Source organism: Neofelis nebulosa, chromosome 7 (assembly GCF_028018385.1).
Source record: "Neofelis nebulosa isolate mNeoNeb1 chromosome 7, mNeoNeb1.pri, whole genome shotgun sequence".
NCBI lineage: Eukaryota > Metazoa > Chordata > Mammalia > Carnivora > Felidae > Neofelis > Neofelis nebulosa.
The window spans coordinates 127,017,072-127,039,215 of record NC_080788.1 but is presented as its reverse complement, the minus strand read 5'-3'; the positions used below and the strand labels follow the sequence as shown (position 1 = coordinate 127,039,215).

General features: G+C 41.4%; 1 long non-coding RNA gene across 1 annotated transcript in view; it reads right to left on the bottom strand.

Moving 5' to 3' along the window:
• Window positions 1-784: 784 nt before the first annotated feature.
• Window positions 785-22,144, bottom strand: part of LOC131517593 (uncharacterized) — a 115,360-nt gene continuing 94,000 nt past the window's right edge. Inside the window, exon 3 of the long non-coding RNA XR_009264666.1 lies at window positions 785-1,569. This is a non-coding gene — a long non-coding RNA (uncharacterized LOC131517593). The remainder of the gene's footprint in view (window positions 1,570-22,144) is intronic.

The window sequence follows — 22,144 nt, the reverse complement described above, 5'->3', positions numbered from 1 at the left end:
TTCTCTAATAAATATGGGAATTCTCCCATACATGAGAAAGACGTGCAAATGTTGGGCCAGAAGGAATGTGCACCTCACTTCATCAATCCTATGACCTCCTTAGATCATACTTTACCCACAATTATGGACTGAATATTTATATTGCCTCAAAATTCATACAATGAAATTGTAACCCCCATGTGATGGTATTAAGAGGTGAGGCTTTCCCTATTGTGAATTTACTTTTATTTATACTACTCAAAGATTACCATGAGCTTTTAATCTGAAAACTCATTCCATTCTTTAATTTTGTAAAATTATCAATAATAACCTTTTCCAAAACTGATTCTTTGCAGTTGAATTAAATCCTCTCCTTCTGGAACTCCCATCCAAAAAAAAAAGGAAGGAAGAAAAAAAAAGAGAAGAAAAGAGAAGAAAAACTAGAAAAAAAGAAGAGAAAAAAGAAGAAAAGAAAAGAAAAAAAAAAACACAACAAAAGGGTCCTTGGGAGGTGATGAGGGTTGAGCTCTCTTAAATGGGATTAGCACTCTTACAAATGAGACCATAGAAGCTCCCTCACCCTTTCTGCCACATGAGGACATAGAAAGCAGCCATCATCTATGAACCAGGAAACTGGCTCTGATCAGATGTAGAATCTGTCAGCATCTTGGTCTTAGACTTTCTAATTTCCAGAACTATGGGAGGTAAATGTCTGTTTTTTATTCAACCCCACCCTTTATTTTGCTATAGCAGTCTAAACAGACTAAGGCAGGGGCACCTGGGTGGCTCAGTCCGTTAAGCGGCCGACTTCGGCTCAGGTCATGATCTCACGGTCCGTGAGTTCGAGCCCCGTGTCGGGCTCTGTGCTGACACCTCAGAGCCTGGAGCCTGTTTCAGATTCTGTGTCTCCCTCTATCTGACCCTCCCTCGTTCATGCTCTGTCTCTCTCTGTCTCAAAAATAAATAAACGTTAAAAAAAAATTAAAAATATAAACAGACTAAGGTATCCATTAATCTCCAGTCACTGCATATGATATCCTTTTCATCATTTGGAACTGAAATGTCTCTGAATTCTTTTTGTTAATGTTTATTTATTTATTTTGAAAAACAGAGAGAGTGAGTGTTGGGGAGTGACAGAGAGAGAGAGAGAGAGAGAGAGAGAGAGAGAGAATTCCAAGCAGGCTCTGTGCTATCAGTACAGAGCTCGATGTGGGGCAGATTGTCTCTGAATTGTTAAATTCTGATACAGCCCCTGTCCTGGCAACTCCTTCAAGCATCTTCCACTTCCTGTTATTGCAAGTAGAGCTTAAAATAATGGATAGACTAAAAAGATATAAAATACATCAAATTGACAGAATTGGGGAATAACTAGATGTCAATCATACAGGGAGATGAATCAAGAATAATTCCCAACCATTTGGCATGGGCAACAACAGGGTAGATGGTGTTACTCACCAATTAAGAATGGGGAGAGTTAGGGCACCTGGATGGCCCAGTCAATTAAGCATCAGACTCTTGATCTCAGCTCAGGTCTTGATCTCAGGGTCGTGAGTTCAAGTCCCACATTGGGCTCTGCACTGGGTGTGAAGCCTACTTAAAAAAAAAGAGAGAGAGAGAGAATGAGGAAAGGACTCAGAAAGCAAAGCAAGTCACCATGTTGGTTCGGGGACATGCTGAGTTTCAGGTGCCTATGGGCTGGATGGGTTCAATAAAGAGCTGAGTGCATGGGTCTTGAACACAGGAATAAAGATCTGGACTGGAAGTATGGGTTTGAGAGTCATCAATCTATAGCTGACAACCAAAACCATGAAACCACCTCGTCCACCTGCATTTCCTACTTCAATGAAAGAGATTTGAGGAACCCAACATCTTCTACTCAGCCCAAGCCTCCTCTTTCTTCACAAAATACACCCAACCGTCAAGAACCAATCATACCAGTCACTGAAACCCACCTTCTTCAAACCTGTCCCTCTGCATCTCCACCTTTGCTGTCTCCATCCACCTCTCACCATCTTTCACCTGGAATTAGTCTCTGAACTAATTTCTGACCTGTCTACCATCACACACACACACACACACACACACACACACACACACGCACATCTATGGCAAGAGTGGCCTTCCTTAAACATAAATATGACTTAATCCTCTGATTAAAACCTGTCAGAAGCTCCCCATTACCTAAAAGATAAAGTCTCATCCCTGTTTAAGACATGCAGGGTATTCTAGAATCCAATCACTCTCTACATCTCCAGCCTCATTTCCCACTGCCTGGAGCTTCTAAAATATGCTAACTTTCATGGAGAGTGTGCCTATCAGAGTCTTGATAGTATCTTACATTTTCTTAATAAGGACACTGAATTTTAACCAATAAACAATATATTACATGTCAGAAAGAGAGAATCTCTTCTTAGACTATGAAAATATTGGACCCAGTGTGCGAAACTGCCATTTGCATTCATATTATTATAGCACTAGGAAGGCAATTTAGAAGGAGATAGTGTGTTTTATTTAAATTTACAAATATGCTCAAAATCATTTAGGAAAGAGCGCAGTGGTCTTAATAACGAGATCCTTCACCACACCCTTAGAAGCCTCTTGTTTACTATCCACTTCCAAGGCCTAGCAATAAGCCCAAGGACACCTGCTTCTTTTCGTTACCGTTTGTGCAATTCTTCCTTTGCTTAGCAGGGATTCTATATAGTTGGCTCATAAGGTCAGAGATCTACAAAAAACTTTCTCCAAGATTAGGAGCCAGTGGTCAGTCTAAACCAACTCATCCTCTAAGAGACAATGGCAGGTGGGAAGCTAAGTGTTTGAGCTGGAGGCTATAAGAAAGGAATGCAAAGGTTAAGCCACTTGAATCAAAGACTTAGGTCCCCCTATCAGCCAGGGCAGCTTGTTTTGATAATGCTACAGAGAAATACCAGCCTCAGAGTTACTTTGTACACTATATTGAAACCTCTTGTTGCAACAAATATTGATTGAACATTGTGCCACCTGAAATGAAACATGGGCCTGTCTCTGTCCTCAAAAATTTGAATCATAACATTTATTATTATTAGTAGTATTAGTAGTAGTATTGAATTGTTAACATGTATTAACCAGTTGCCATTGGACAGGTTAAAATACTTAATCTTCACAGCAATCCTATAAGAAAAATTCAATTGCCACCCCCATTTGCAGGTAGGGAAACTGAGGCCAGGTATAATAATTTGCCCAATGTCACAAGAATGATAAATGGCAGCATTAAAATCTCCTTCAAGAAATCAATCAAGGTGGGGGTGCCTGTGTGGCTCAGTTGGTTAAGCGTCTGACTTATGCTCACATCATGATCTCACAGTTTGTGGGTTCAAGCCCTGCACCAGGCTCTATGCTGACAGCTCAGAACCTGGAGCCTGCTTTGGATTCTGTGTCTCTCTCTCTTTCTCTCTCTGCCCCTCCCCCACTTGCACTCTGTGTCTCTCTCTCTCTCAAAATAATAAACATTAAAAAAAATTTTTTTAATCAATCAAGGGGTGCCTGGGTAGCTCAGTTGATTAAGCATCTGATTCTTGATCTCAGCTCAGGTCTTGATCTCACAGTTCATGAGTCCAAGCCTCCTCATGATGGGCTCCACATTAGGTGTGAAGCCTACTTAAAGAAAAAAAAAATCAATAAAAAATTAGAAAGACTTTGGGGCACCTGGGTGGCTCAGTCAGTTAAGCGTCTGACTTTGGCTCAGGTCATTATCTCATGGTCTGTGAGTTCGAGCCCCGCATCGGGCTCTGTGCTGACAGCTCAGAGCCTGGAGCCTGCTTCAGATTCTGTCTCTCTCTCTCTCTGTCCTCTGCCCACCCCTCTCCCCTGCTCATGCTCTGTGTGTGTGTGTGTGTCTCTCTCTCTCAAAAACAAACACTTTTTAAAAATTAGAAAAATTCTAAACTATTTTTAGTTAGTAACAAATGTCTTTGAATGAATAAAGGAATGAGTGAAAACCCTAAAGTACAAAAATGGCTGTAAGAAGTAAGAGAAGGAAGACTTCAGTCCTGGGTCATAAGGAGGCATGTTTGGTAATGAGATCATATTTAATTTCTGTGAATGGGAGATCTGGGAACTTTTAGATGATTATACTTAACATGGCACCAGATTCAACCCATACCAAGATGGACATTCTAAACAGAACTTTTCTTCCCCAGAGACAAAAATCACTGAATAGAAAGTCTCGGATTAACATCAACAGTGTAACAGTGAGGGCAAAAAAAGAAAAAAAAAATATGATGCAAAATCTCAGATTTTTTTTTAATTGACTATTGTGACAAACTATGTTGAATGGAGAAATTCATTCATTTATTCACCAAATATGTATCCAGTTCCTGCAACATAGCAGAGTCCACGCCAGGCATTGGGGAAACATAGGGAAAAAGCAATACAGGTTACTTACAAAAAGTGAAAGAAGCTATGTTCATATAATTCTCCTCCATGTATATAACAGTGGATTTTTACATTAATGGGTGATTTTAAAATTTAATGACATTGTTAACCCAAAGAGTGGTACAAAAAAACAGTAGAGAGAAGAGGTACCAAAGCCTGGCAGGCACCTTTGAAACAAATCTCCAGATCCCTCAAACAGGAGCTTGAGAAACATTACCATAGGCAGAGAAACAGAGAGTATTCCTTTTCCTCTTGCTAAGACCACGGGCTGATTTCACCTTCAATATTATACATTGGTTGCCTCTACCACTGTTATTTTCTTCCTCAAATTAGAAAGCTCTCAGAACCAGACAAAATGAGATCACTCCCTCTAGCTTGAATAATTTCTGGAAAGCGTAGCTGTTCTCAGCATGTCAGTAAAAGTGGTCGCTGCATTTCTAATTAGCATCTCTGACTTTGCCTCTTGTGTTTCCAAACCCTCCCTGATCTTAAAAGGCAAGACCTCTGTGAACAGAGTATGAGGCCATCTTTCATATTATATTCCTAATTACGCACCTACCAAAGGTTAAGAAAAGTGTTTTGCTTTCCTATAAAGTATTATATTAATCTTTCACAATGCAAGAAGACTCAAGGCAAAAATGAGTGTCTACAATGAAAAGCTGTTTGGTATTGGGAGCTATTTTTTTTTCTTAGTTGTGGGGTTTGTTTTATGTGCGTATGTATAACCAATTTTCTTTGCATTTCTATACTCTCCCTGTGCGACAAACTTCCAGGAGATAATGATTGGATAAGGTCAGAGGTCCCCAGCTTCTCCAGCTGTTAAGTGTTTGCCAGAAGCAGCTCTTGTGTGCAATTGTCATCATTATTATTGCTTTTTGCTTAGGTCCATTTCCTTTGAAATATGTATTTCACTCACCTCAGGAAAGTGGAACCCCTTAGGACAGAAGAGGGGCCTTGTGCACCACTTCCTTTAGGAATCACAATGGCCTGAAGAAGTCAACTTAAGCAATAGAGTGTCACTCAGACACAAAGGTGAAACCGCAGAGGAGTATTTAACTCTAAAATGAGATGTGGGGGCGCCTGGGTGGCGCAGTCGGTTAAGCGTCCGACTTCAGCCAGGTCACGATCTCGCGGTCCGTGAGTTTGAGCCCCGCGTCAGGCTCTGGGCTGATGGCTCGGAGCCTGGAGCCTGTTTCCGATTCTGTGTCTCCCTCTCTCTCTGCCCCTCCCCCGTTCATGCTCTGTCTCTCTCTGTCCCAAAAAAAAATTAAAAATGTTGAAAAAAAAATTTTTAAATGAGATGTGGACCATTTTTTGCAAATGAATACTAGCAAGCTTAGCAGTCATCAGAATTTGTCATAGCACTCAGCCCTCAGGTAATTCCCTACGTATACACCCTCACACGTTCTGGAAGTGGAGGGTCCGGCCACCGACCACTGCTGAACCTGCAAAGGGTGCCAACCAGTCATGTGCTCTCCTCTCCCCGTATCCACGGGGTAACTTCTCATGAGCGTCCACTTTGGAAGATGCTGTGATGCCTTTTACTATGTGGGCTCTAGAGAAGTGGGCCAAAAGTCAACCTTTGGCATATTTGGAGCAAAGTAGCAGGCCCTTTGGACATGCATAACAATGATCTGATGCAGGGATCAGCAAACTCCTTCTGTAAAAGGCCAGATAGTAAATATTTCAGGCTAGCAGACCATGTAGTCTTGGTTGCTACCACTCACCTATTTTGTACTCTGTCTTGCAGCCACAAGCAATGTATATATAACCAAGTGGGTGTGGCTCTATTTAGCTCAGATTTTGCCCTCCACCCCCACCATCTATGTATTTTTATTTATTGGACAAAAATCAGATAAATGAGTATTCCAGGTAAATGAAAGTCTCTGCTGTAAACCCACCGAGATTTTGTTTTATTTTTGCTTTAACTAGTTTAACTGAAATCTTTCATAAAATATATTTTATATATAGGTTTACGTCATCAAAAAGCAAATTCAAAACATAACTTTCTTCTCCACATGACTCAGGGTCATCATTAGAGCAATTATTTTTCAATGCTGCAATTCACTAATGTCCTGTGAGAGTTCTTGGCAGCATTAGGCTGTTTAATCCAAACCCAGAAAGCCCCAGACCTCTGTTGTTTGTAGTCATCACATCCACTTGTGATTTTTCTGTCTCCTCTCTGTCTGGTGGGCTCAGAGCCCTTTCTTTTCCATTCTGCCAGTGTGTCCTTTGGGGGAATACATTGGCTTTTTACAGTGTAAGTCCAAGGAATATCCAAAGCCCAGCTCATGTTCCAGTACTCTCTATTTCTTCTTTCCACAGAGCCCTGGGACGCAACCTGCTTATTATTCCTTATCCTGCCTTCCCAAATTTATCCATTTACGGTTTTTCCCTTCCCCTGATCTCAGAGTTGGTCAGAGTAGGACACAGCCTCTCTAGCACCACTCCTCCTTTTTAAAAAAAAATTATTTATTTATTTATTTATTTATTTATTTATTTATTTATTTAGAGAAAGCACAAGCAGGGGAGGGGCAGAGAGAGAGGGAGAAAGAAAGAATCCCAAGCAGGCTCCAGGCTGTCAGCTCTGAGCCTGATGTGGGGTCAAACTCACAAACTGTGAGAACATGACCTGAGTTGAAATTAAGAGTTGGACACTTAACTGACTGAGCCACCCAGGCACCCCCACCACTCCTCCTTCTTAAAGTGATCCATGGATCTGGGCACTTGAAGGACTCTTATTGCAACTTAAAAGAGTCATGGGATGGTAAAAATAATATATCTAAGGATGCTACAAAAATTTGTGAACACAGCGAATTCTTACAATTAATAGTTCTAAAATGTAATATTTTACTCTTGTTGAAATGCTACTTAGAAGTCCCCATTGGACTTTATTCTTTTTTTAACATTAAAAATCATATTTATAGAAAGTTAAAAATATACTTATTAAAACTCACAGGTTAAAGAATAAATCATTCTTTGAAATTAGATTATACTTAACAAGTGAAGACTAATTAAAAACTGTGAAATGCAGCTAAAGCGGTAATTCCAGGATCTTTATAGCTTTTTATGCTCTAATTAGAATTAAAAAAATCTCAGGGCACCTGGGTGTTTCAGTCAGTTAAGTGTCCAACTCTTGGTTTCAGGTCATGACCTCACGGTTGTGAGTTCAAGCCCCATGTTGGGCTCTGTGCTGACAATGTGGGGGCTGCTTGGGATTCTCTCTCTCCCTCCCCCTCTGTCTCTTCCATGCTCAATCTCTCTCGCTCCTCTCAAATAAATAAACAACAAGCAAAAAAGAGAATCCTTGTATAGCATTGGTGGGAATGTAAACTAGGACAGTCACTGGGGAAAACAGTATGACAGTTCCTCAGAAATTGAAAATAGAACTAACATGTGACTCAGCAGTTCCACTTCTGAGTATATAGCCAAAGAACAAACAAACAAACAAACAAACAAAATCTCAAGACTTGAATCTACAACCTTAGCAAATTAGAAATAGGATAACAAAACAACCCAAGATAAATAGAAGGGAGAAAATTAAAATGATAAGGTGGAAATTAACAAAGTACAAAATAATAATGCCAATAGAGACAGAACACAAAAGAGATTCTGGAAAGACCAAAAAAATTAAAATCCCTGCTAAAATTTGTCAAAGGAAAATAGAGGGGTGGAAGGAGGTAAGGGAGAGAGTGAGGGAGAAAAAGAGAAGACATAAGTAATCTTAGACATTGTGGTAGCAGAATAATGGTTTCCCAAAGTGCCCAGGTCTTAGTCCCCAGAACCAGTGACTCTATGACCTCACATGGCAAAAAGGACTTTGTGGAAGAGACTAAGGGCAAGGACCTTGAGACGGAGACATTATCCTGGATTATTAAACTGGCCCAATGTATCCTCAAGTGCCCTTAAATATGGAAGAGGGAGGAGAAGCATTCAGAATTAGGTGATGTGATGAGGCCCTTGCCTACTTTTGTTGGCTTTAAAGATGGAGGAAGGGGCATCAAGTCAAGGAATGTGGACAGCCTCTAAAGTTGGAGGAGATTCTCCTTAAATTCTACTTTATTCTTGGAATTAGAGATTACCAATTTTGACCACTTCTGCAGTTCAAATTGAGGAACATGTTGAACTCCTCTTCGAAAAGGTCCTTACTTCACACTTTCCAATTTTGCTTAGCCAGAATCTCAGTGTGTTTTCATGATTGCTGATGGCAACAATAATGATGGTAATTTTTTCCCCGTACCAACAGTTGTTTTATTTATTTATTTTTTAATATGAAATTTATTGTCAAATTGGTTTCCATACAATACCCAGTGCTCATCCCAACAGGTGCCCTCCTCAATGCCCATCACCCACTTTCCCCTCCCTCCCACCCCCAATCAACCCTCAGTTTATTCTCAGTTTTTAAGAGTCTCTCATGGTTTGCCTCTTCCCTCTCTGTAACTTTTTTTCCCCCTTTCCCCTCCCCCATGGTCTTCTGTTAAGTTTCTCAGGATCCACATAAGAGTGAAAACATATGGTATCTGTCTTTCTCTGTATGACTTATTTCACTTAGCATAACACTCTCCAGTTCCATCCATGTTGCTACAAAAGGCCATATTTAATTCTTTCTCATTGCCAAGTAGTATTCCATTGTATATATAAACCACAACTTCTTTATCCATTCGTCAGTTGATGGACATTTAGGCTCTTTCCATAATTTGGCTATTGTTGAAAGTGCTGCTATAAACATTGGGGTACAAGTGCCCCTATGCATCAGCACTCCTGTATCCCTTGGGTAAATTCCTAACAGTGCTATTGCTGGGTCAGAGGGTAGATCTATTTTTGATTTTTTGAGGAACCCCCACACTGTTTTCCAGAGTGGCAATGATGGTAATTTTGATAATGAAAGTAACTAACATTTATTCCTTTTACCAGAGAGTATGCCAAACACTTTCCATGCATTTCTTCATATAATGCTCAAAATCTCGTGAAATGGGTACTACACAAAACTTCAAACCTAGAAAAATTTATTTGCTTATAGTCACATTGTAAGAGACAGTACTTAACTCCAGACCATCCAATTATATTATATATTAGTAAAGGTTGACTTCTATACTACAGTAACAAAGGCAACAAGATATCAGTAGTTTAATCCAAAAAAGTTTCTTGTTCATACAAAGTTCACTATGAGCTAAAGGTAATTCTTCAGGACATCTATCCTCCACATGGTAGCCCAGCAACTGGGCACCTCCATCTCAATACAAGCCTCCATGAGCACCATGCTAGGAGAAGAAAATGCTGGAATGCATCACATCAGCAATTAAATGCTTTAGCTCATATACAACCTACCTCAATTCAGCTTCCAACCTATTGGTCAGAACAAATCCCATGGCTCTGCATATTTTTCATGGAGAGGTAGAAATTTAATCCTTTCATATACCCAGAAGAAGAGAATAAGACATGGATGAGCACAAAATGTGTGATGCTCTTCTGCTCATCACACATTTGGTTCATTCTTCTTCAATACCTTAAAAACACTAAATCCAACCCCAGAGAGAAAACTGAAATTTCCAGCCAATTATAGCATTGGGCTTAAGGTCCAGGAAACTAGTAGCCATCAGTTCTCTCTTCACTGGCAAGGAAGGGAGGATGACATTAGCCTTTATATCAGGTGCTGACATATAGGTCCCCTTGGACCAGATACCTGGGAACTAAAAAAAGTTAAGCTTAATGAACCACTTCTCCATCTTCCCATTACCACCATTACCACAAACATACACTCAACACACAAAGATCATACAACAGTAATCACTACCATTCAGAAAGGTGAACAATGGTCAACTCAGATTTAAGGGTTGGAGAAATATGGTCTCTATCTCTTGACAGAAGAAGCTATAATGTCACCAAGTAAAGACACGGATGTAAGAAAGGAAGAATTTGTGACCATTTATACAATTTACCATACTCAATGTATTCACTTCCTATTGCTGCTGTGACATTACCATAAAAACAATGGGTTAAGATAGCATGAATTTATTATCTCATAGTTCTATAGTTCAAAAGTCTGATATAGGTCTGACTAGGATAAAATCAAGATGTAAATAAGGCTGCATTCCTTTCTAGAGGCTCTAGGGAAGTATCTATTTCCCAGCCTTTTTCAGCTTCTAGAGGCTGCCTGCATCTATTGGGTTGTGGTACCCTTTCTCCATCTTCAAAGCATCTATCTGACTGTTCTTCCATCGTCACATCTGTCAGACCACAGCTAGACAGTTCTCCATCTTTAAGGACTCATGGTTAGATTGGGCCCACCCAGTTAACCCAAGATAAGGTCCACATCTCAAGGTCCATAACCTTAATCACATCTGCAAAGTCCTTTTTGCCATATAAGGTAACATATGCACAGGTTCTGGGGAATATGGCATGAACATCTTGAGGGCGGGGGGCGGTCATTATTCTGTCAGCCATACTCAGTAACCCAGTTTATGAAAGTTCTATCACACTGTGATGCTGTTATGTCAAGACAAGGCTTCAGAATTTATCAGATCAAAAGGGAGTTGTATTAGCCAGCCCTAGCTGCCATAACAAACTACTGGGTGTCTTAAATAACAGAAATTTCCTTTCTCACAGTTCTGAAGACTAGAAATCTGAAATCAGAGTGCCAGCATGGTCATATCTGATGAGAATTCTCTTTCTGACTTGCAGATGGCCACCTTCTCACTGTGTCCTTACATGGCAGAGAGAGGGAGAAATCTCCTTTTTTTAATGAGACCCCAATCATATTAGATTATGTCCTCACCCTTATGACTTCATTTAAATTTCATTATCTCCTAGTACTACGTGGCAATGAGAAATAATGAAATATGGCCCTTTTGTAGCAATGTGGATGGAACTGGATAGTGTGATGCTAAGTAAAATAAGCCATACAGAGAAAGACAGATACCATATGTTTTCACTCTTATGTGGATCCTGAGAAACTTAACAGAAACCCATGGGGGAGGGGAAGGAAAAAAAAAAAAGAGGTTAGAGTGGGAGAGAGCCAAAGCATGAGAGACTCTTAAAAACTGAGAACAAACTGAGGGTTGATGGGGGGTGGGAGGGTGATGGGTATTGAAGAGGGCATCTTTTGGGATGAGCACTGGGTGTGGTATGGAAACCAATTTGACAATAAATTTCATATATTAAAAAATAATAATAATAATAAAATAAAAGTTTCCTAAGAAAAAAAAATAAATAAATTTCATTATCTCCTAAAGATCATGTTTCTAGAAACAGTCACAGTGGGGGTTAGGACTTCAATATATATGAATTTCAGAGGGACACAATTTAGTCCATAGTGGGAGCTTTCACCTGAAAGTAATATGCTCACATCTTTGGGGACAAAGCAAATCATATGGCCATGCCTGAATTCGAAGAAAAAGGAAAAGATATTTCTCCCATATTCATGGAAGGAGAGGAGAACTGGAAATATTGGCAAGTAGCATCTACCCAGAACCATGGACAGGTTTTAAGCAAGATTGTGACATAATCAGATATATATAATAGAAAGATCTCCCTGGCATTGTTGTAAAGGATGGATTAGAGAGATCTCATAATCAGGAAAACTGCCTAGGAGGTTCATGATATAGTCTAGGGGAGAAAAAAATAAAAACATGGCTGTGGCATTAAGAATGGAAGAAAGTGATACATGGGAACTTAACATGGAACATGTCAGCAATAATTTTCTTCAGCAAAATGAATATGTAAGAAGCACAAGTAATATGTGGTTATCCAAAATTATCAGGGAATATGCTTTCAGTTACAGATGAGTTTCAGATAACCATAGCTTAATTCTTTGGGTTGCAAGCATGTTTATTTTAACTGTTTGGAAATAAAAATCTTTCTAAGCTCCTACACAGAGTATACTGAAATGATTTCGGATGCCGCCAAGCTACCACTGTGAGTATCAGTGTTTATACTGAATTTTAAACAGAAAGGCACTCAAGTGGGCACATATGCTTTCCCCTCCACTTTTCTTTTTTGTATATTCTCACTCCACCAAAAAAAAGGTGGTTGAGGAAGGTAAGTCGTCAATAGTACAAGACAGTTCAGTAAAGTGAGTCCCTGAGAACCGTAAACTCAAAATGCAACCAATAAGATTAATAAGCAGATTTTAAAAATCAAATTGAACCCTTCCTATATGTAAGAGAAAGCTGCAACCTAAACGCATCCAAGAAAGGCATGTTTTAACAGTCGAGAAGTTATTTGCATGGATATCAGAAAAAAAGGGGGGTCAAAGAGCAAGAATACCAGTCTGTCACTGACTCTGTCCAGCAGCAAAGAGTGTGTTCTGTCCAGTACATATGAGTATTCTGAGCCGTTTGGTAATATAGGCATCTGCATAAATTAATATTTGTCATTGTGGTTTATACTTTAATCTCATGTGAGTTTGGTTAAAGTAAATTACTAAGAGATTGATTCCCTCTTATTGTGCTGAAAATTCTGCTTCAGGCCCATATATATATATATCTTATAAGGGTTTCAACCCAAATTCAAAGCCTGAAGCAAGAACTTGGTATAAGTAATTTATTGGGGTGGTAATTCAAGGAAACAGAAATGGGAAAATGGGAAAAGTGAGATAAAGATGGATGGTGTAGAAGCCAATGTAGGGGTGAGTCATTGAGGTCCCTGCTCTTAAGAACACTTGGGCCTTCTGAGAAGCATACAGAAAGTCTCCTAACATTGCTTGCCTGAAGGACAGGTGGCTGGAACATTTATCTTGGCTCTCGGCCCCCACTGATTGGAGGTTGCCCCCAAGAGTGACAGATACACAAACACACACTTCCCATGTGCTTGTGCATGCTGAGTGGGCTCCTGCTCAACAGGACAGAAAATGAAAACACACGGCTTACACTTCAACCAGAGCAAACACTGTTAGCACAAGGGAAGCTGAGCTCACAGAAAGCCACCAGTTGCGACTACAGATGAAAGCGAAGGTGGTCTAATGGGATGTGACACAGGGCACCAGGGGTGTCTGCTGTGCTGGGCAAAGAACAACCCCTGAACTTTACCCAGCACAGTCCTGCCTTAGCGACCACCTGCTAACTTTTCTATCTCATTGCACACTAGCTAAATCATTACGGTATCCTTTGCTCCCCAATTACAACTTCACGTGTAGCCATGAGGTCATTTTGTCGTTTCTCAAAGGGCTGTATTTAATCTTGAATCTAGAAGTTTCCTTTTCCATCATAAAAATTGGCACTAGACTCATCAAGTTGTCAAGCTGACATTAAGCTGCTTTTGTGCTACAGAAGCAAGTCTGCCAAAGAAGCAGAGCACCACCAGACAAGCCAAGTCTTGGATCTAATTAAGCAGAAAAAAAAAATCCTTGAAACTACTTTCTCTTTGGATGGGAAAAAAACCTAACAAGTCGGGGGGCATAAAAGCAAAAAATCAACTGAAGATCATCAGAAAAGAATGTGCAAAAGCGTGAAGGACCCGTGTCAGAGGCAGGATTTGGTTCCCTGCTAAAGACAATGTGGCTATAGGGCATTGCTGAAGACATGCGGCTACAGAGGGGTCTTTGCAGTGGGGCTCTGTTCCCTCCATCAGTCCCACCAGTGAACTGTTGTATGCTCTTATTAACATGGACTTAGTCGGTTAAGCGTCCGACTTCAGCTCAGGTCACGATCTCACGGTCCATGAGTTCGAGCCCCGCGTCGGGCTCTGGGCTGATGGCTCAGAGCCTGGAGCCTGCTTCCGATTCTGGGTCTCCCTCTCTCTCTGCCCCTCCCCCGTTCATGCTCTGTCTCTCTCTGTCTCAAAAATAAATAAATGTTAAAAAAAAAAAATTAAAAAAAAAAAAGAAAATGCTGAGCCATAGAGGTATTCAGGAAATGATTAACATGAGGTCTAGCACAGGGTCAGCCCTTCATAAATAGTGGTTCCCCTTTCAATTGTGTTCATAGGTGGTAAGAGCTTTACCAAAAATGTGCGAGTAAGGCTTGGTTCATTATTCTGAAATAAATGTAGGCAATGGGTAACTTGAGGGGTGTTTTTAATTCTCCGGAAAATTTACAGTAAATGAAGCAAATTATTTCCATGATGAGGCCATGTTAAAGACCAAAAACATAATGTTGGCATTCACACCAACCAACTGTTCTGCCCTTTGGGGGCCAGGTGACTCCACCATCCAGTTCTCCCACAATCCCAACACCCTACTCCAGCCTCCCATGTAAACAAGCGTCTTTACTGTGATTCCTCATTCCTACTTATAAGCGTTGGACCACTAGACCTGATATCATTTCTCTGATCCAAGATTTCCCATCCCTACCCCAGCTCTAGCCCCATTTCTCACTCTTTTGAATATGGCAATTCTAGATTCCTCTTTGAACTTCTTTGGATTCAGATATTTCTTTAATTCATTCCTTCATCATTCGCTCATTCTGTATTTATGGAAAGCCTGTATGGACCCCTCAGTGTTCTGGGCATTGGGATATAGTGGAAAACAAAATAAACAAGTTCCCTACCCTCATGTACTTTCTAGTCTAATGCATAATAGGCAAATGAACAAATTAATACATAACATCAGATGTCCCACATTTTCTCAATGAAGAAATTAATTCCTGCCTCTCACCCATACAACAGGACTCTCCCTCGAACTCCAGGATGCAGACCTATACTTATGCTGTTCTTGTCTCCTTTTAAGAAGATTCACAAAAGTCAAGGACTGAGCATGTAAAAATTTTGTACACTAATGGAAAAAAAATTAGAGGAAGGGGGTATGGAATTTTATTTCTAAGGTCCATTACAAGTGTGACAATTGCTTCTTTTTCTCTAAAGAGGAATTACCATCAATTACAACAGTCCATTCAAGATTCCACAGATATTTACTAATATCCCAAAATGACATCCACTGGGATGCTTCATCTATGACACTGGATGATTTTCTATCTTTTGCCATGCTTAGAGAGAAGCACCTGGGATACAGAAAAGCTTGCTCTGAGACTGTGACTCTTGGCATCCCCCATAACACACAGTTCAGTCAATCTGAGGCTTCCTTTTTGGACCATGCCCACATTTTTTTTAAGCTTTGTTATATTTCTCTACTGTTTCCACTGCCAAGGTTTCACTGGACCAGCCAACCCCACGCTGTCCACTATTCTACAATCTATTAACCAACTTGACGAGCACTTCCCTGCTGGCTCTCTCCAGGTAGAGGAGTGACAACATTTTCCCAGGCTAACAGCTGTTTTAAATAATAGCCCCCAAACAACAGATGCTAAAAAACTGCTTTAAAATGTATTTGGCATGGTGCAGTTGGAGAACCACATGGGCACCTGACCTCTGCTCCCTTCTCTGGTGGCATTCTGGGAGGATGGACAGACCACACCTGTGAACAGCCACATGGTGATGAATAGAGAGCTAGCGGGGAACATTGCATCGACCATAGCTGACCATACATATTCCTCACCTGTCATATTGAATACATGTATTTGTTTTTATAAGACAGAGAGGTTAGGATTGTTACTTTAATTTTAAGCACCTGCAAGGTAGAAGGAGCTTACATGGACTAAAGATAATCTAGACCACAGAACTTGGACTTCATTCTTTGGCATATAATCAGCTCCCAAACCATAAATCTGAAGGTCAACCTTAACTCTTTTTTTTTCATCTTCTACATCCAATTAGTGCCCAAATCCTCTTGACTTTAATTCTCAACATCTTCCACCTGTCCCTCTTCTCCATCCCCACTTACATTCCTTAGCTCAGGGCCTTTTCACCTTCCACCTGGACCATTGCCACAGTTTCCTAATGATCCTCTTACCACTAGGCTCCTTCTCAGTTTTTGACTCTCCAATATTTCCTCCACATTGTCACCAGAGCAACCTTTATAAAATGCAAAATTTATCTTCTACTTCTTCTCTTAAAGGAATTTTGTGACTCTTCAATCTTTACAGAATAAAGACTAAATTTAATCTGTCAAAAAAGCTTATGATCCCACCCATGACCATTTGACCCTCCCAGAAGACCATGCACACGAACTGCTTGAGATACTAAATATACTCCCCCCATCCTGAACTGGCCTCCTTCCCAAACCCATCTCTTATCTACAGGACAAACAGCTTAATCATAATTCGCTACTAGACAATAATCTTTGGGGCAAGAGCATTATGCAATTTTCCTCTATCCTAGTACTTTATTTGGTGTATGGTAATCACTAAGTAAGGAGTATGTGTTGAAAGAATTAACGGACAAGTGAAAAGAATATATTAAATGTCTCGTGGCACTAGAAATGTGTTAGTTAAAATATCTTCCTTCCCATCACTACTATCACGTATTATTTAGATTCCTATGACTACGACTGAATCATAAGCATGGCCATAGGATTTTGTTGCCTTCAGTGCCACATCTGACATTTTTCTATCCTGCACACTGTGGCCAGGTAACTAATGTTCCAAAGGAACAGCACTGCCCATGATGGTTCCCATTTCAAAATCCCTTTAGAGTTCCCTGCTTTCAACTCCATGACCTGATATCCAACAGCCTCTATGTTCTGGTTCCAACCCATCTGTTCAACCTTATTACCTCCACTAAACAACCTATCAAAGTCAATATAATTTCCTAATACACATATTTTGGTCATGTGTAATTTACTAAGAATTCCTTACCAATTAAGTGTAAACCATTTCACTAGGTGTACCTCAAAAATCATCTCTTTATAAAACCTAATGTCACTCCTGTCAAAAAGAACTCGGCACTTCTGAACTTCTGTAGCATTTTTTTTCCTATAACTTCTTCCTGGTGCATTTCAAGTTGTATCTGTATTATAGTTATTGGTGAATATGCTTCAGCTCAAATACAATGTTGCAAAGTCCTTGAAGGCCATAACTCTGCCTTAATCTACCCTGTCATCAACAGCAAGATCCAACACACTCCTTGCACATGGTAAACTATCAATAAAAATTTGCTTAACGTCTGACTCTTAGTTTCAGCTCAGGTCATAATCTCACAGTTTCATGAGTTCAAGCCCCACCTCGGGTTCTGTGCTGGCAGCATGGAGCCTGCTTGGGATTCTCTGTCCCTCTCCCTCTCTGCTCCTCCCCCACTCACACCGTCTCTCTCTCTCTCTCTCAGAATAAATAAATAAACTTAAATTTTTTTTCGTTTGCTTAATTATTCAATTATCCAGCCCACTAAGAGCATGGGTCATTCAGGATAATACTATTTCTCCTTCATATCCATCGGTGTTTTAATGTGCAAAGTGTTTTCTCGGTTGCTGTTTCCAGTTCTCTGCAACCTTATCAGATAAATCAGAGAACCCTCCCTATTTCAGAGATAAATCACAGCTGTAATGAAACAACTGAACTCTTCAAGATTATTGAGTTAGTAAGTGGAATAAGCTAGAACTTGGATCCAACGCCCCAGCTTTATATACCATGACTTTTCCCCACTATTGGTACCCTGTGCAAAAGTTCATTACTGCCTAAAAGTGCACTCCTCATTCATGTGGATGCAATAAAAGTAGCACGCCCTCAGCCCATCACGTTTCCTTCCTGCCAAACTTTCTCCAGAGCTTGGTGTGCTTTGAAGCAGAAAACAATGCCAACCTTTGTTCCTGGCTTTTCCCCAGCCATCCTCTGCTTGGGTTCATTGGCCCATTGATCTGGGCTAATGCCTTACCTGGTATTTAAATCACTCCTTCAGAGGAATTGGTCAGCTTGGTAGGATGATGCTACTTACTGTACTGAGGGGACCCATTTAGAACCCCAGAGCTTGTATGAAGTTCATTTTAAGATGAAAATATTGGAGATACAACAGATGCGGGGGGAAAAAACGTTTCTCAGAGCTTCCCTTACCTAACTAAAAACATCAACTTCTGAGAAATGAGGCTGTCATACATTCCCTCTAAGTGGTGGGTGTACTCCCAGGAAGAAGACAGAGAGTAAACCTGCCATAAATCCTCTCTCCAGAGGATTTCCATAGCCATGAAGAAGATAGAAAGACCACTCACACCTGCATAAACAAACATCATCACAAACTTTCTTATCTCCCATTTGTTCTCCTGAAAACCCATTTGTCTTTCCTAAAGATACCTGTTTTTTTCCTATAAAAGCCTTTCTCATTTCCTCCTTCACACCTACTAAGTTCGTTATCTAAGTCTCCAACTTTAATCATTTAGAAAGCTAGCTATTTTTTTGTTAGCTCCCATATGTATAAATTTTTTTTTCTCCTGTTAATCTGCTTTATGTTGTTTTAATTCATGGGCCCCCAGTCATCAAACCAGAGAGGATGTAGGAAGTTTTCCTCCCCAACCATACCATGATGAGGACTCAGGAGCCAGAGAACAACTAAATGCTTAGAGGTGTCATAACACAAAGTTACCAACAGCATGATAACAGGGCCCTGGGCAGAGTGGAATTTAAGTTAAATTCTTAAGCCGGAAAGAATCACAAAATAGTGGATAAGCTCACAGGTTCTGGAATCAGACTGCCAGTTTCAAATCTTGGCTAGCTGCACAACCCTGGACAGTTAATACAACTTCAGTGTGCCTCAGTTTCCCCATAGTAAAAGATGGATAATAATTTCTTTCTTATAGCAGCACTGTGACCTTAAACAACCTCATCAGTGCATGGTCCAGCACAGTGCCTGGCATATCAATAGGAAGTTTAGCTAAACTGATAGGATGTCGAATGGTCATTTTTGTGTGTACTCAAATTCGGCAACAAAGGCCCAAAGGTATAAACAAAGAAGTTCCACAAACCTCATTCTTGTTTAATTTTTTTAAATGTTTACTCATTTTTGAGAGAGAGAGAGAGCACAAGCAGGGGAGGGGCAGAGGAGAGGGGGAGACAGAATCTGCAGCAGGCTCCAAGCTCTGAGCTGTCAGCACAGAGCCTGATGTGGGGCTTGAACTCACAGACCGTGAGATCATGACCTGAGCCGAAGTTGGATGCTTAACCGACTGAGACACCCAGGAGCCTCTCCAAACCTCACATTCTATCCAAGGCTGTCAGTATCTGGGACCAGATACCTCCCTCAGGGTTTACTAAGCCTAAACTGCCCTTCTACCTTCACCACCACCTACCGCCACAAATCTCTGCCCCTTCCCAGTCTATAAAATACAGCCCTGGAAGGGCCAGAGTAGGAAGGGGACAGAGTCATCTGAGTCATGGGCCTTGTCAAGGCACGCAGTGTCTGCAGTGGGGTGCCACTTCCCTATCTTCAAAAAAAGAAATGAAAAGTTTCAAGAGAATCCCTCCAAGAGATTAAAAGTGCCTACCAGATAAGGACACTGGGCTCTCACTCCCCGTGTGGAGCTTGCAAAGCTACAGAACCCTTCTTCTGCAGCAGTCATAGAGAGTTACTGAGGGAAGTTGACCTACTAGCTCTTGCTGATAGGTGATATTCTTGAACATGGAGACTAGGGCCCATTTAAAGGTCCAAAGGCTGCCAGAGAAGCCCACTTGATCAGGTTGAAAAGGGACTATAGCACAGGATGCCTAAGAGGGTGAACCCCACCCTCCTCTCCTACGGCAAAGATCGCAACATCTTCTTGTGAAAGAGCACTGAGGAAAGGCAGGAGCCCTGGAGCCATTCTGATGGCCATACAGAGAGGAGCTGCCTCCCTAGAAGGTGATTGGCATGGACCCAGTTCAGAGGCCTAGGGAGACATGGCTGCCCTCTCTATCAATAACGTCAGTGATGGAGAGGACAGGTGGAAACTCAGCACTAAACCACCAGCCACGAAGAGGTCACCAGAAGACACACACACGTTTCCAGGATAACCAGGGTCACGTCCCCATTGTGACATACAGCTGTTGCAGATGCCTCTGCCAAAGCCGCAAAGCCCTCCAACACAAGCAAAGTTAACCCCAAAAAAGAGAGGGAAGGAAGAGATTGCATCTTAACTAACGCTGTCCCCACGCACACTCAATCACATGGAAGTGCTTGGCGAGAAGTGGAAAAACAGTCGGTAGAGCCTCGGACCTCAGGCAATGGGTCAAACCTGTGCCAAGGCAGGGCAGGGAGGGGAGTTGGAGATAAGATTTAAGTCCTAACAAAGACGAAAATTTGAATTGATCTCAACTTCGAGCATCTAAGATTGGTCAGGAAATTGTAGTCTGTCATCAACATTTAAGAAAGAGACTTTTGTCATAGCATAAGGTTTATAGAAAAAATAAACTGCTTCATGCTCACGACCCAGTAGAGCAACTACTTTAGAGCATCAGCATCCCAGAGATACCAAATCTGCCTGAGCTCAAGGCAACACATTGAGACCAGAGACGGAAGACGGAGCCTTCGATGTGTGTGTGCACATGTGTAGAGCTGTGTCTGTGGCAATTTAGGGAAGATCAAAGGCGGGAACTAACACAGGAAATCCAGGCAAATCACCAAGAATGGGGCTGATGGTTCTCGCACCAGTGAGGGACATGGTGAGTCGGCTGAGTTTAAAGGCACCGCGTCAACCTGGAGCCACTGGGGGCTCTGCTGGGGTTTTCTGTAAATGGGGATAATGTGAAAAATATTATTGCCTCCTAGCAACTTTCTGCTTCCTTGGTCACTCCTTCCTGTCATAAGAAAAAATGTCAAATGGTACCTTTCTTCTTTCCTATCCCTTTGAAGGAGATATGATGGTCATGGGGCAGGGCAGGTGGACTCTCATGCCTGCACTGGCATTATGTCCAAGCCAAATTGGTATTTCCTGGAAGACTTCACCACCCCCAGGAGGACAAGGCTGGGCAGGACTGTCTGCCCTGCACAGTCTATTCTATGAAAAGCCAACTCTCATTGTCTCGAATCACTCTGTAAGTGGTGAGGTTTCTAGAGAAGAAGAAAAATAGTGTGCAGATTTTAAGCCAACTAGTGTGCTACTGTCACACCCAAGGCAGCTTCTCTCCAGGAGAATGATCAGCAGAAGTGTGATCTGGGTGGGTGTGTCTTATGGGTGGTCCCACACACTGGTCTAAACTCCCAGGCAAGCTGTGCGGATGTGTGAGACAGTCTCCACCCTGCACACGGAGAAAGGAGGTAGGAATGGTGGCAGCTGCAGCCGTGACTTGGCTGCTAGAAAAATCATCATACTTCGGGCACCTGGGTGGCTCAGTCGTTAAGCGTCTGACTTTGGCTCAGGTCATGATCTCACAGTTCGTGAGTTCAAGTCCCACATCTGGTGAGCTCATGCCCAGCATCAGGTGAGCATGAGCCCCATTTCTCTCTCTCTTTCTCTCTATTTCTCTGCCTCTCCTGGGATTTTCTCTCTCTCTCTGCCCCTCACTCACTTACACATGTTCTCTCTCTCTCTAAAAAAAGAAAGAAAGAAAGAAAGGAAAGAAAGAAAATCATCACACTTCCCTAAAGAGCCATGCTTGAGGGCAGGTCCTCACTGTCCTCGCATGACCAAATCTGCAAAGCAGCCCCCAGTCTAGCCTTTGGTCATGGAGGAGTGCCATGAGGAGGCATGTACCTGAACACAGACTGCCAGAGGCTGCCCTCAGAAAAATGCCCCTGCGATAGCAAGTGAGACTGGGAAAGAAAAAAAAAAAAAAAGTTGATTCAGAGAAATTCTAGAGCCCCAGCAAAAAGTCTGGAATGCACTGGGTAAGATGTAATGTGATTCGAGGTGCATTCAGCTAGACACTGGTTATTTAGCACATCCATGAAGAAATCAGCGCCCAGGGTGGTCAACTTGCCCCCTTCTCCCCCAAAACACACTCCTCCAGGGAGGATTCAGCTTCTAAAATATCCTCTTAGCTCACTGCTCCTCTTCCCATCACCTCTCCTGCATATATATATT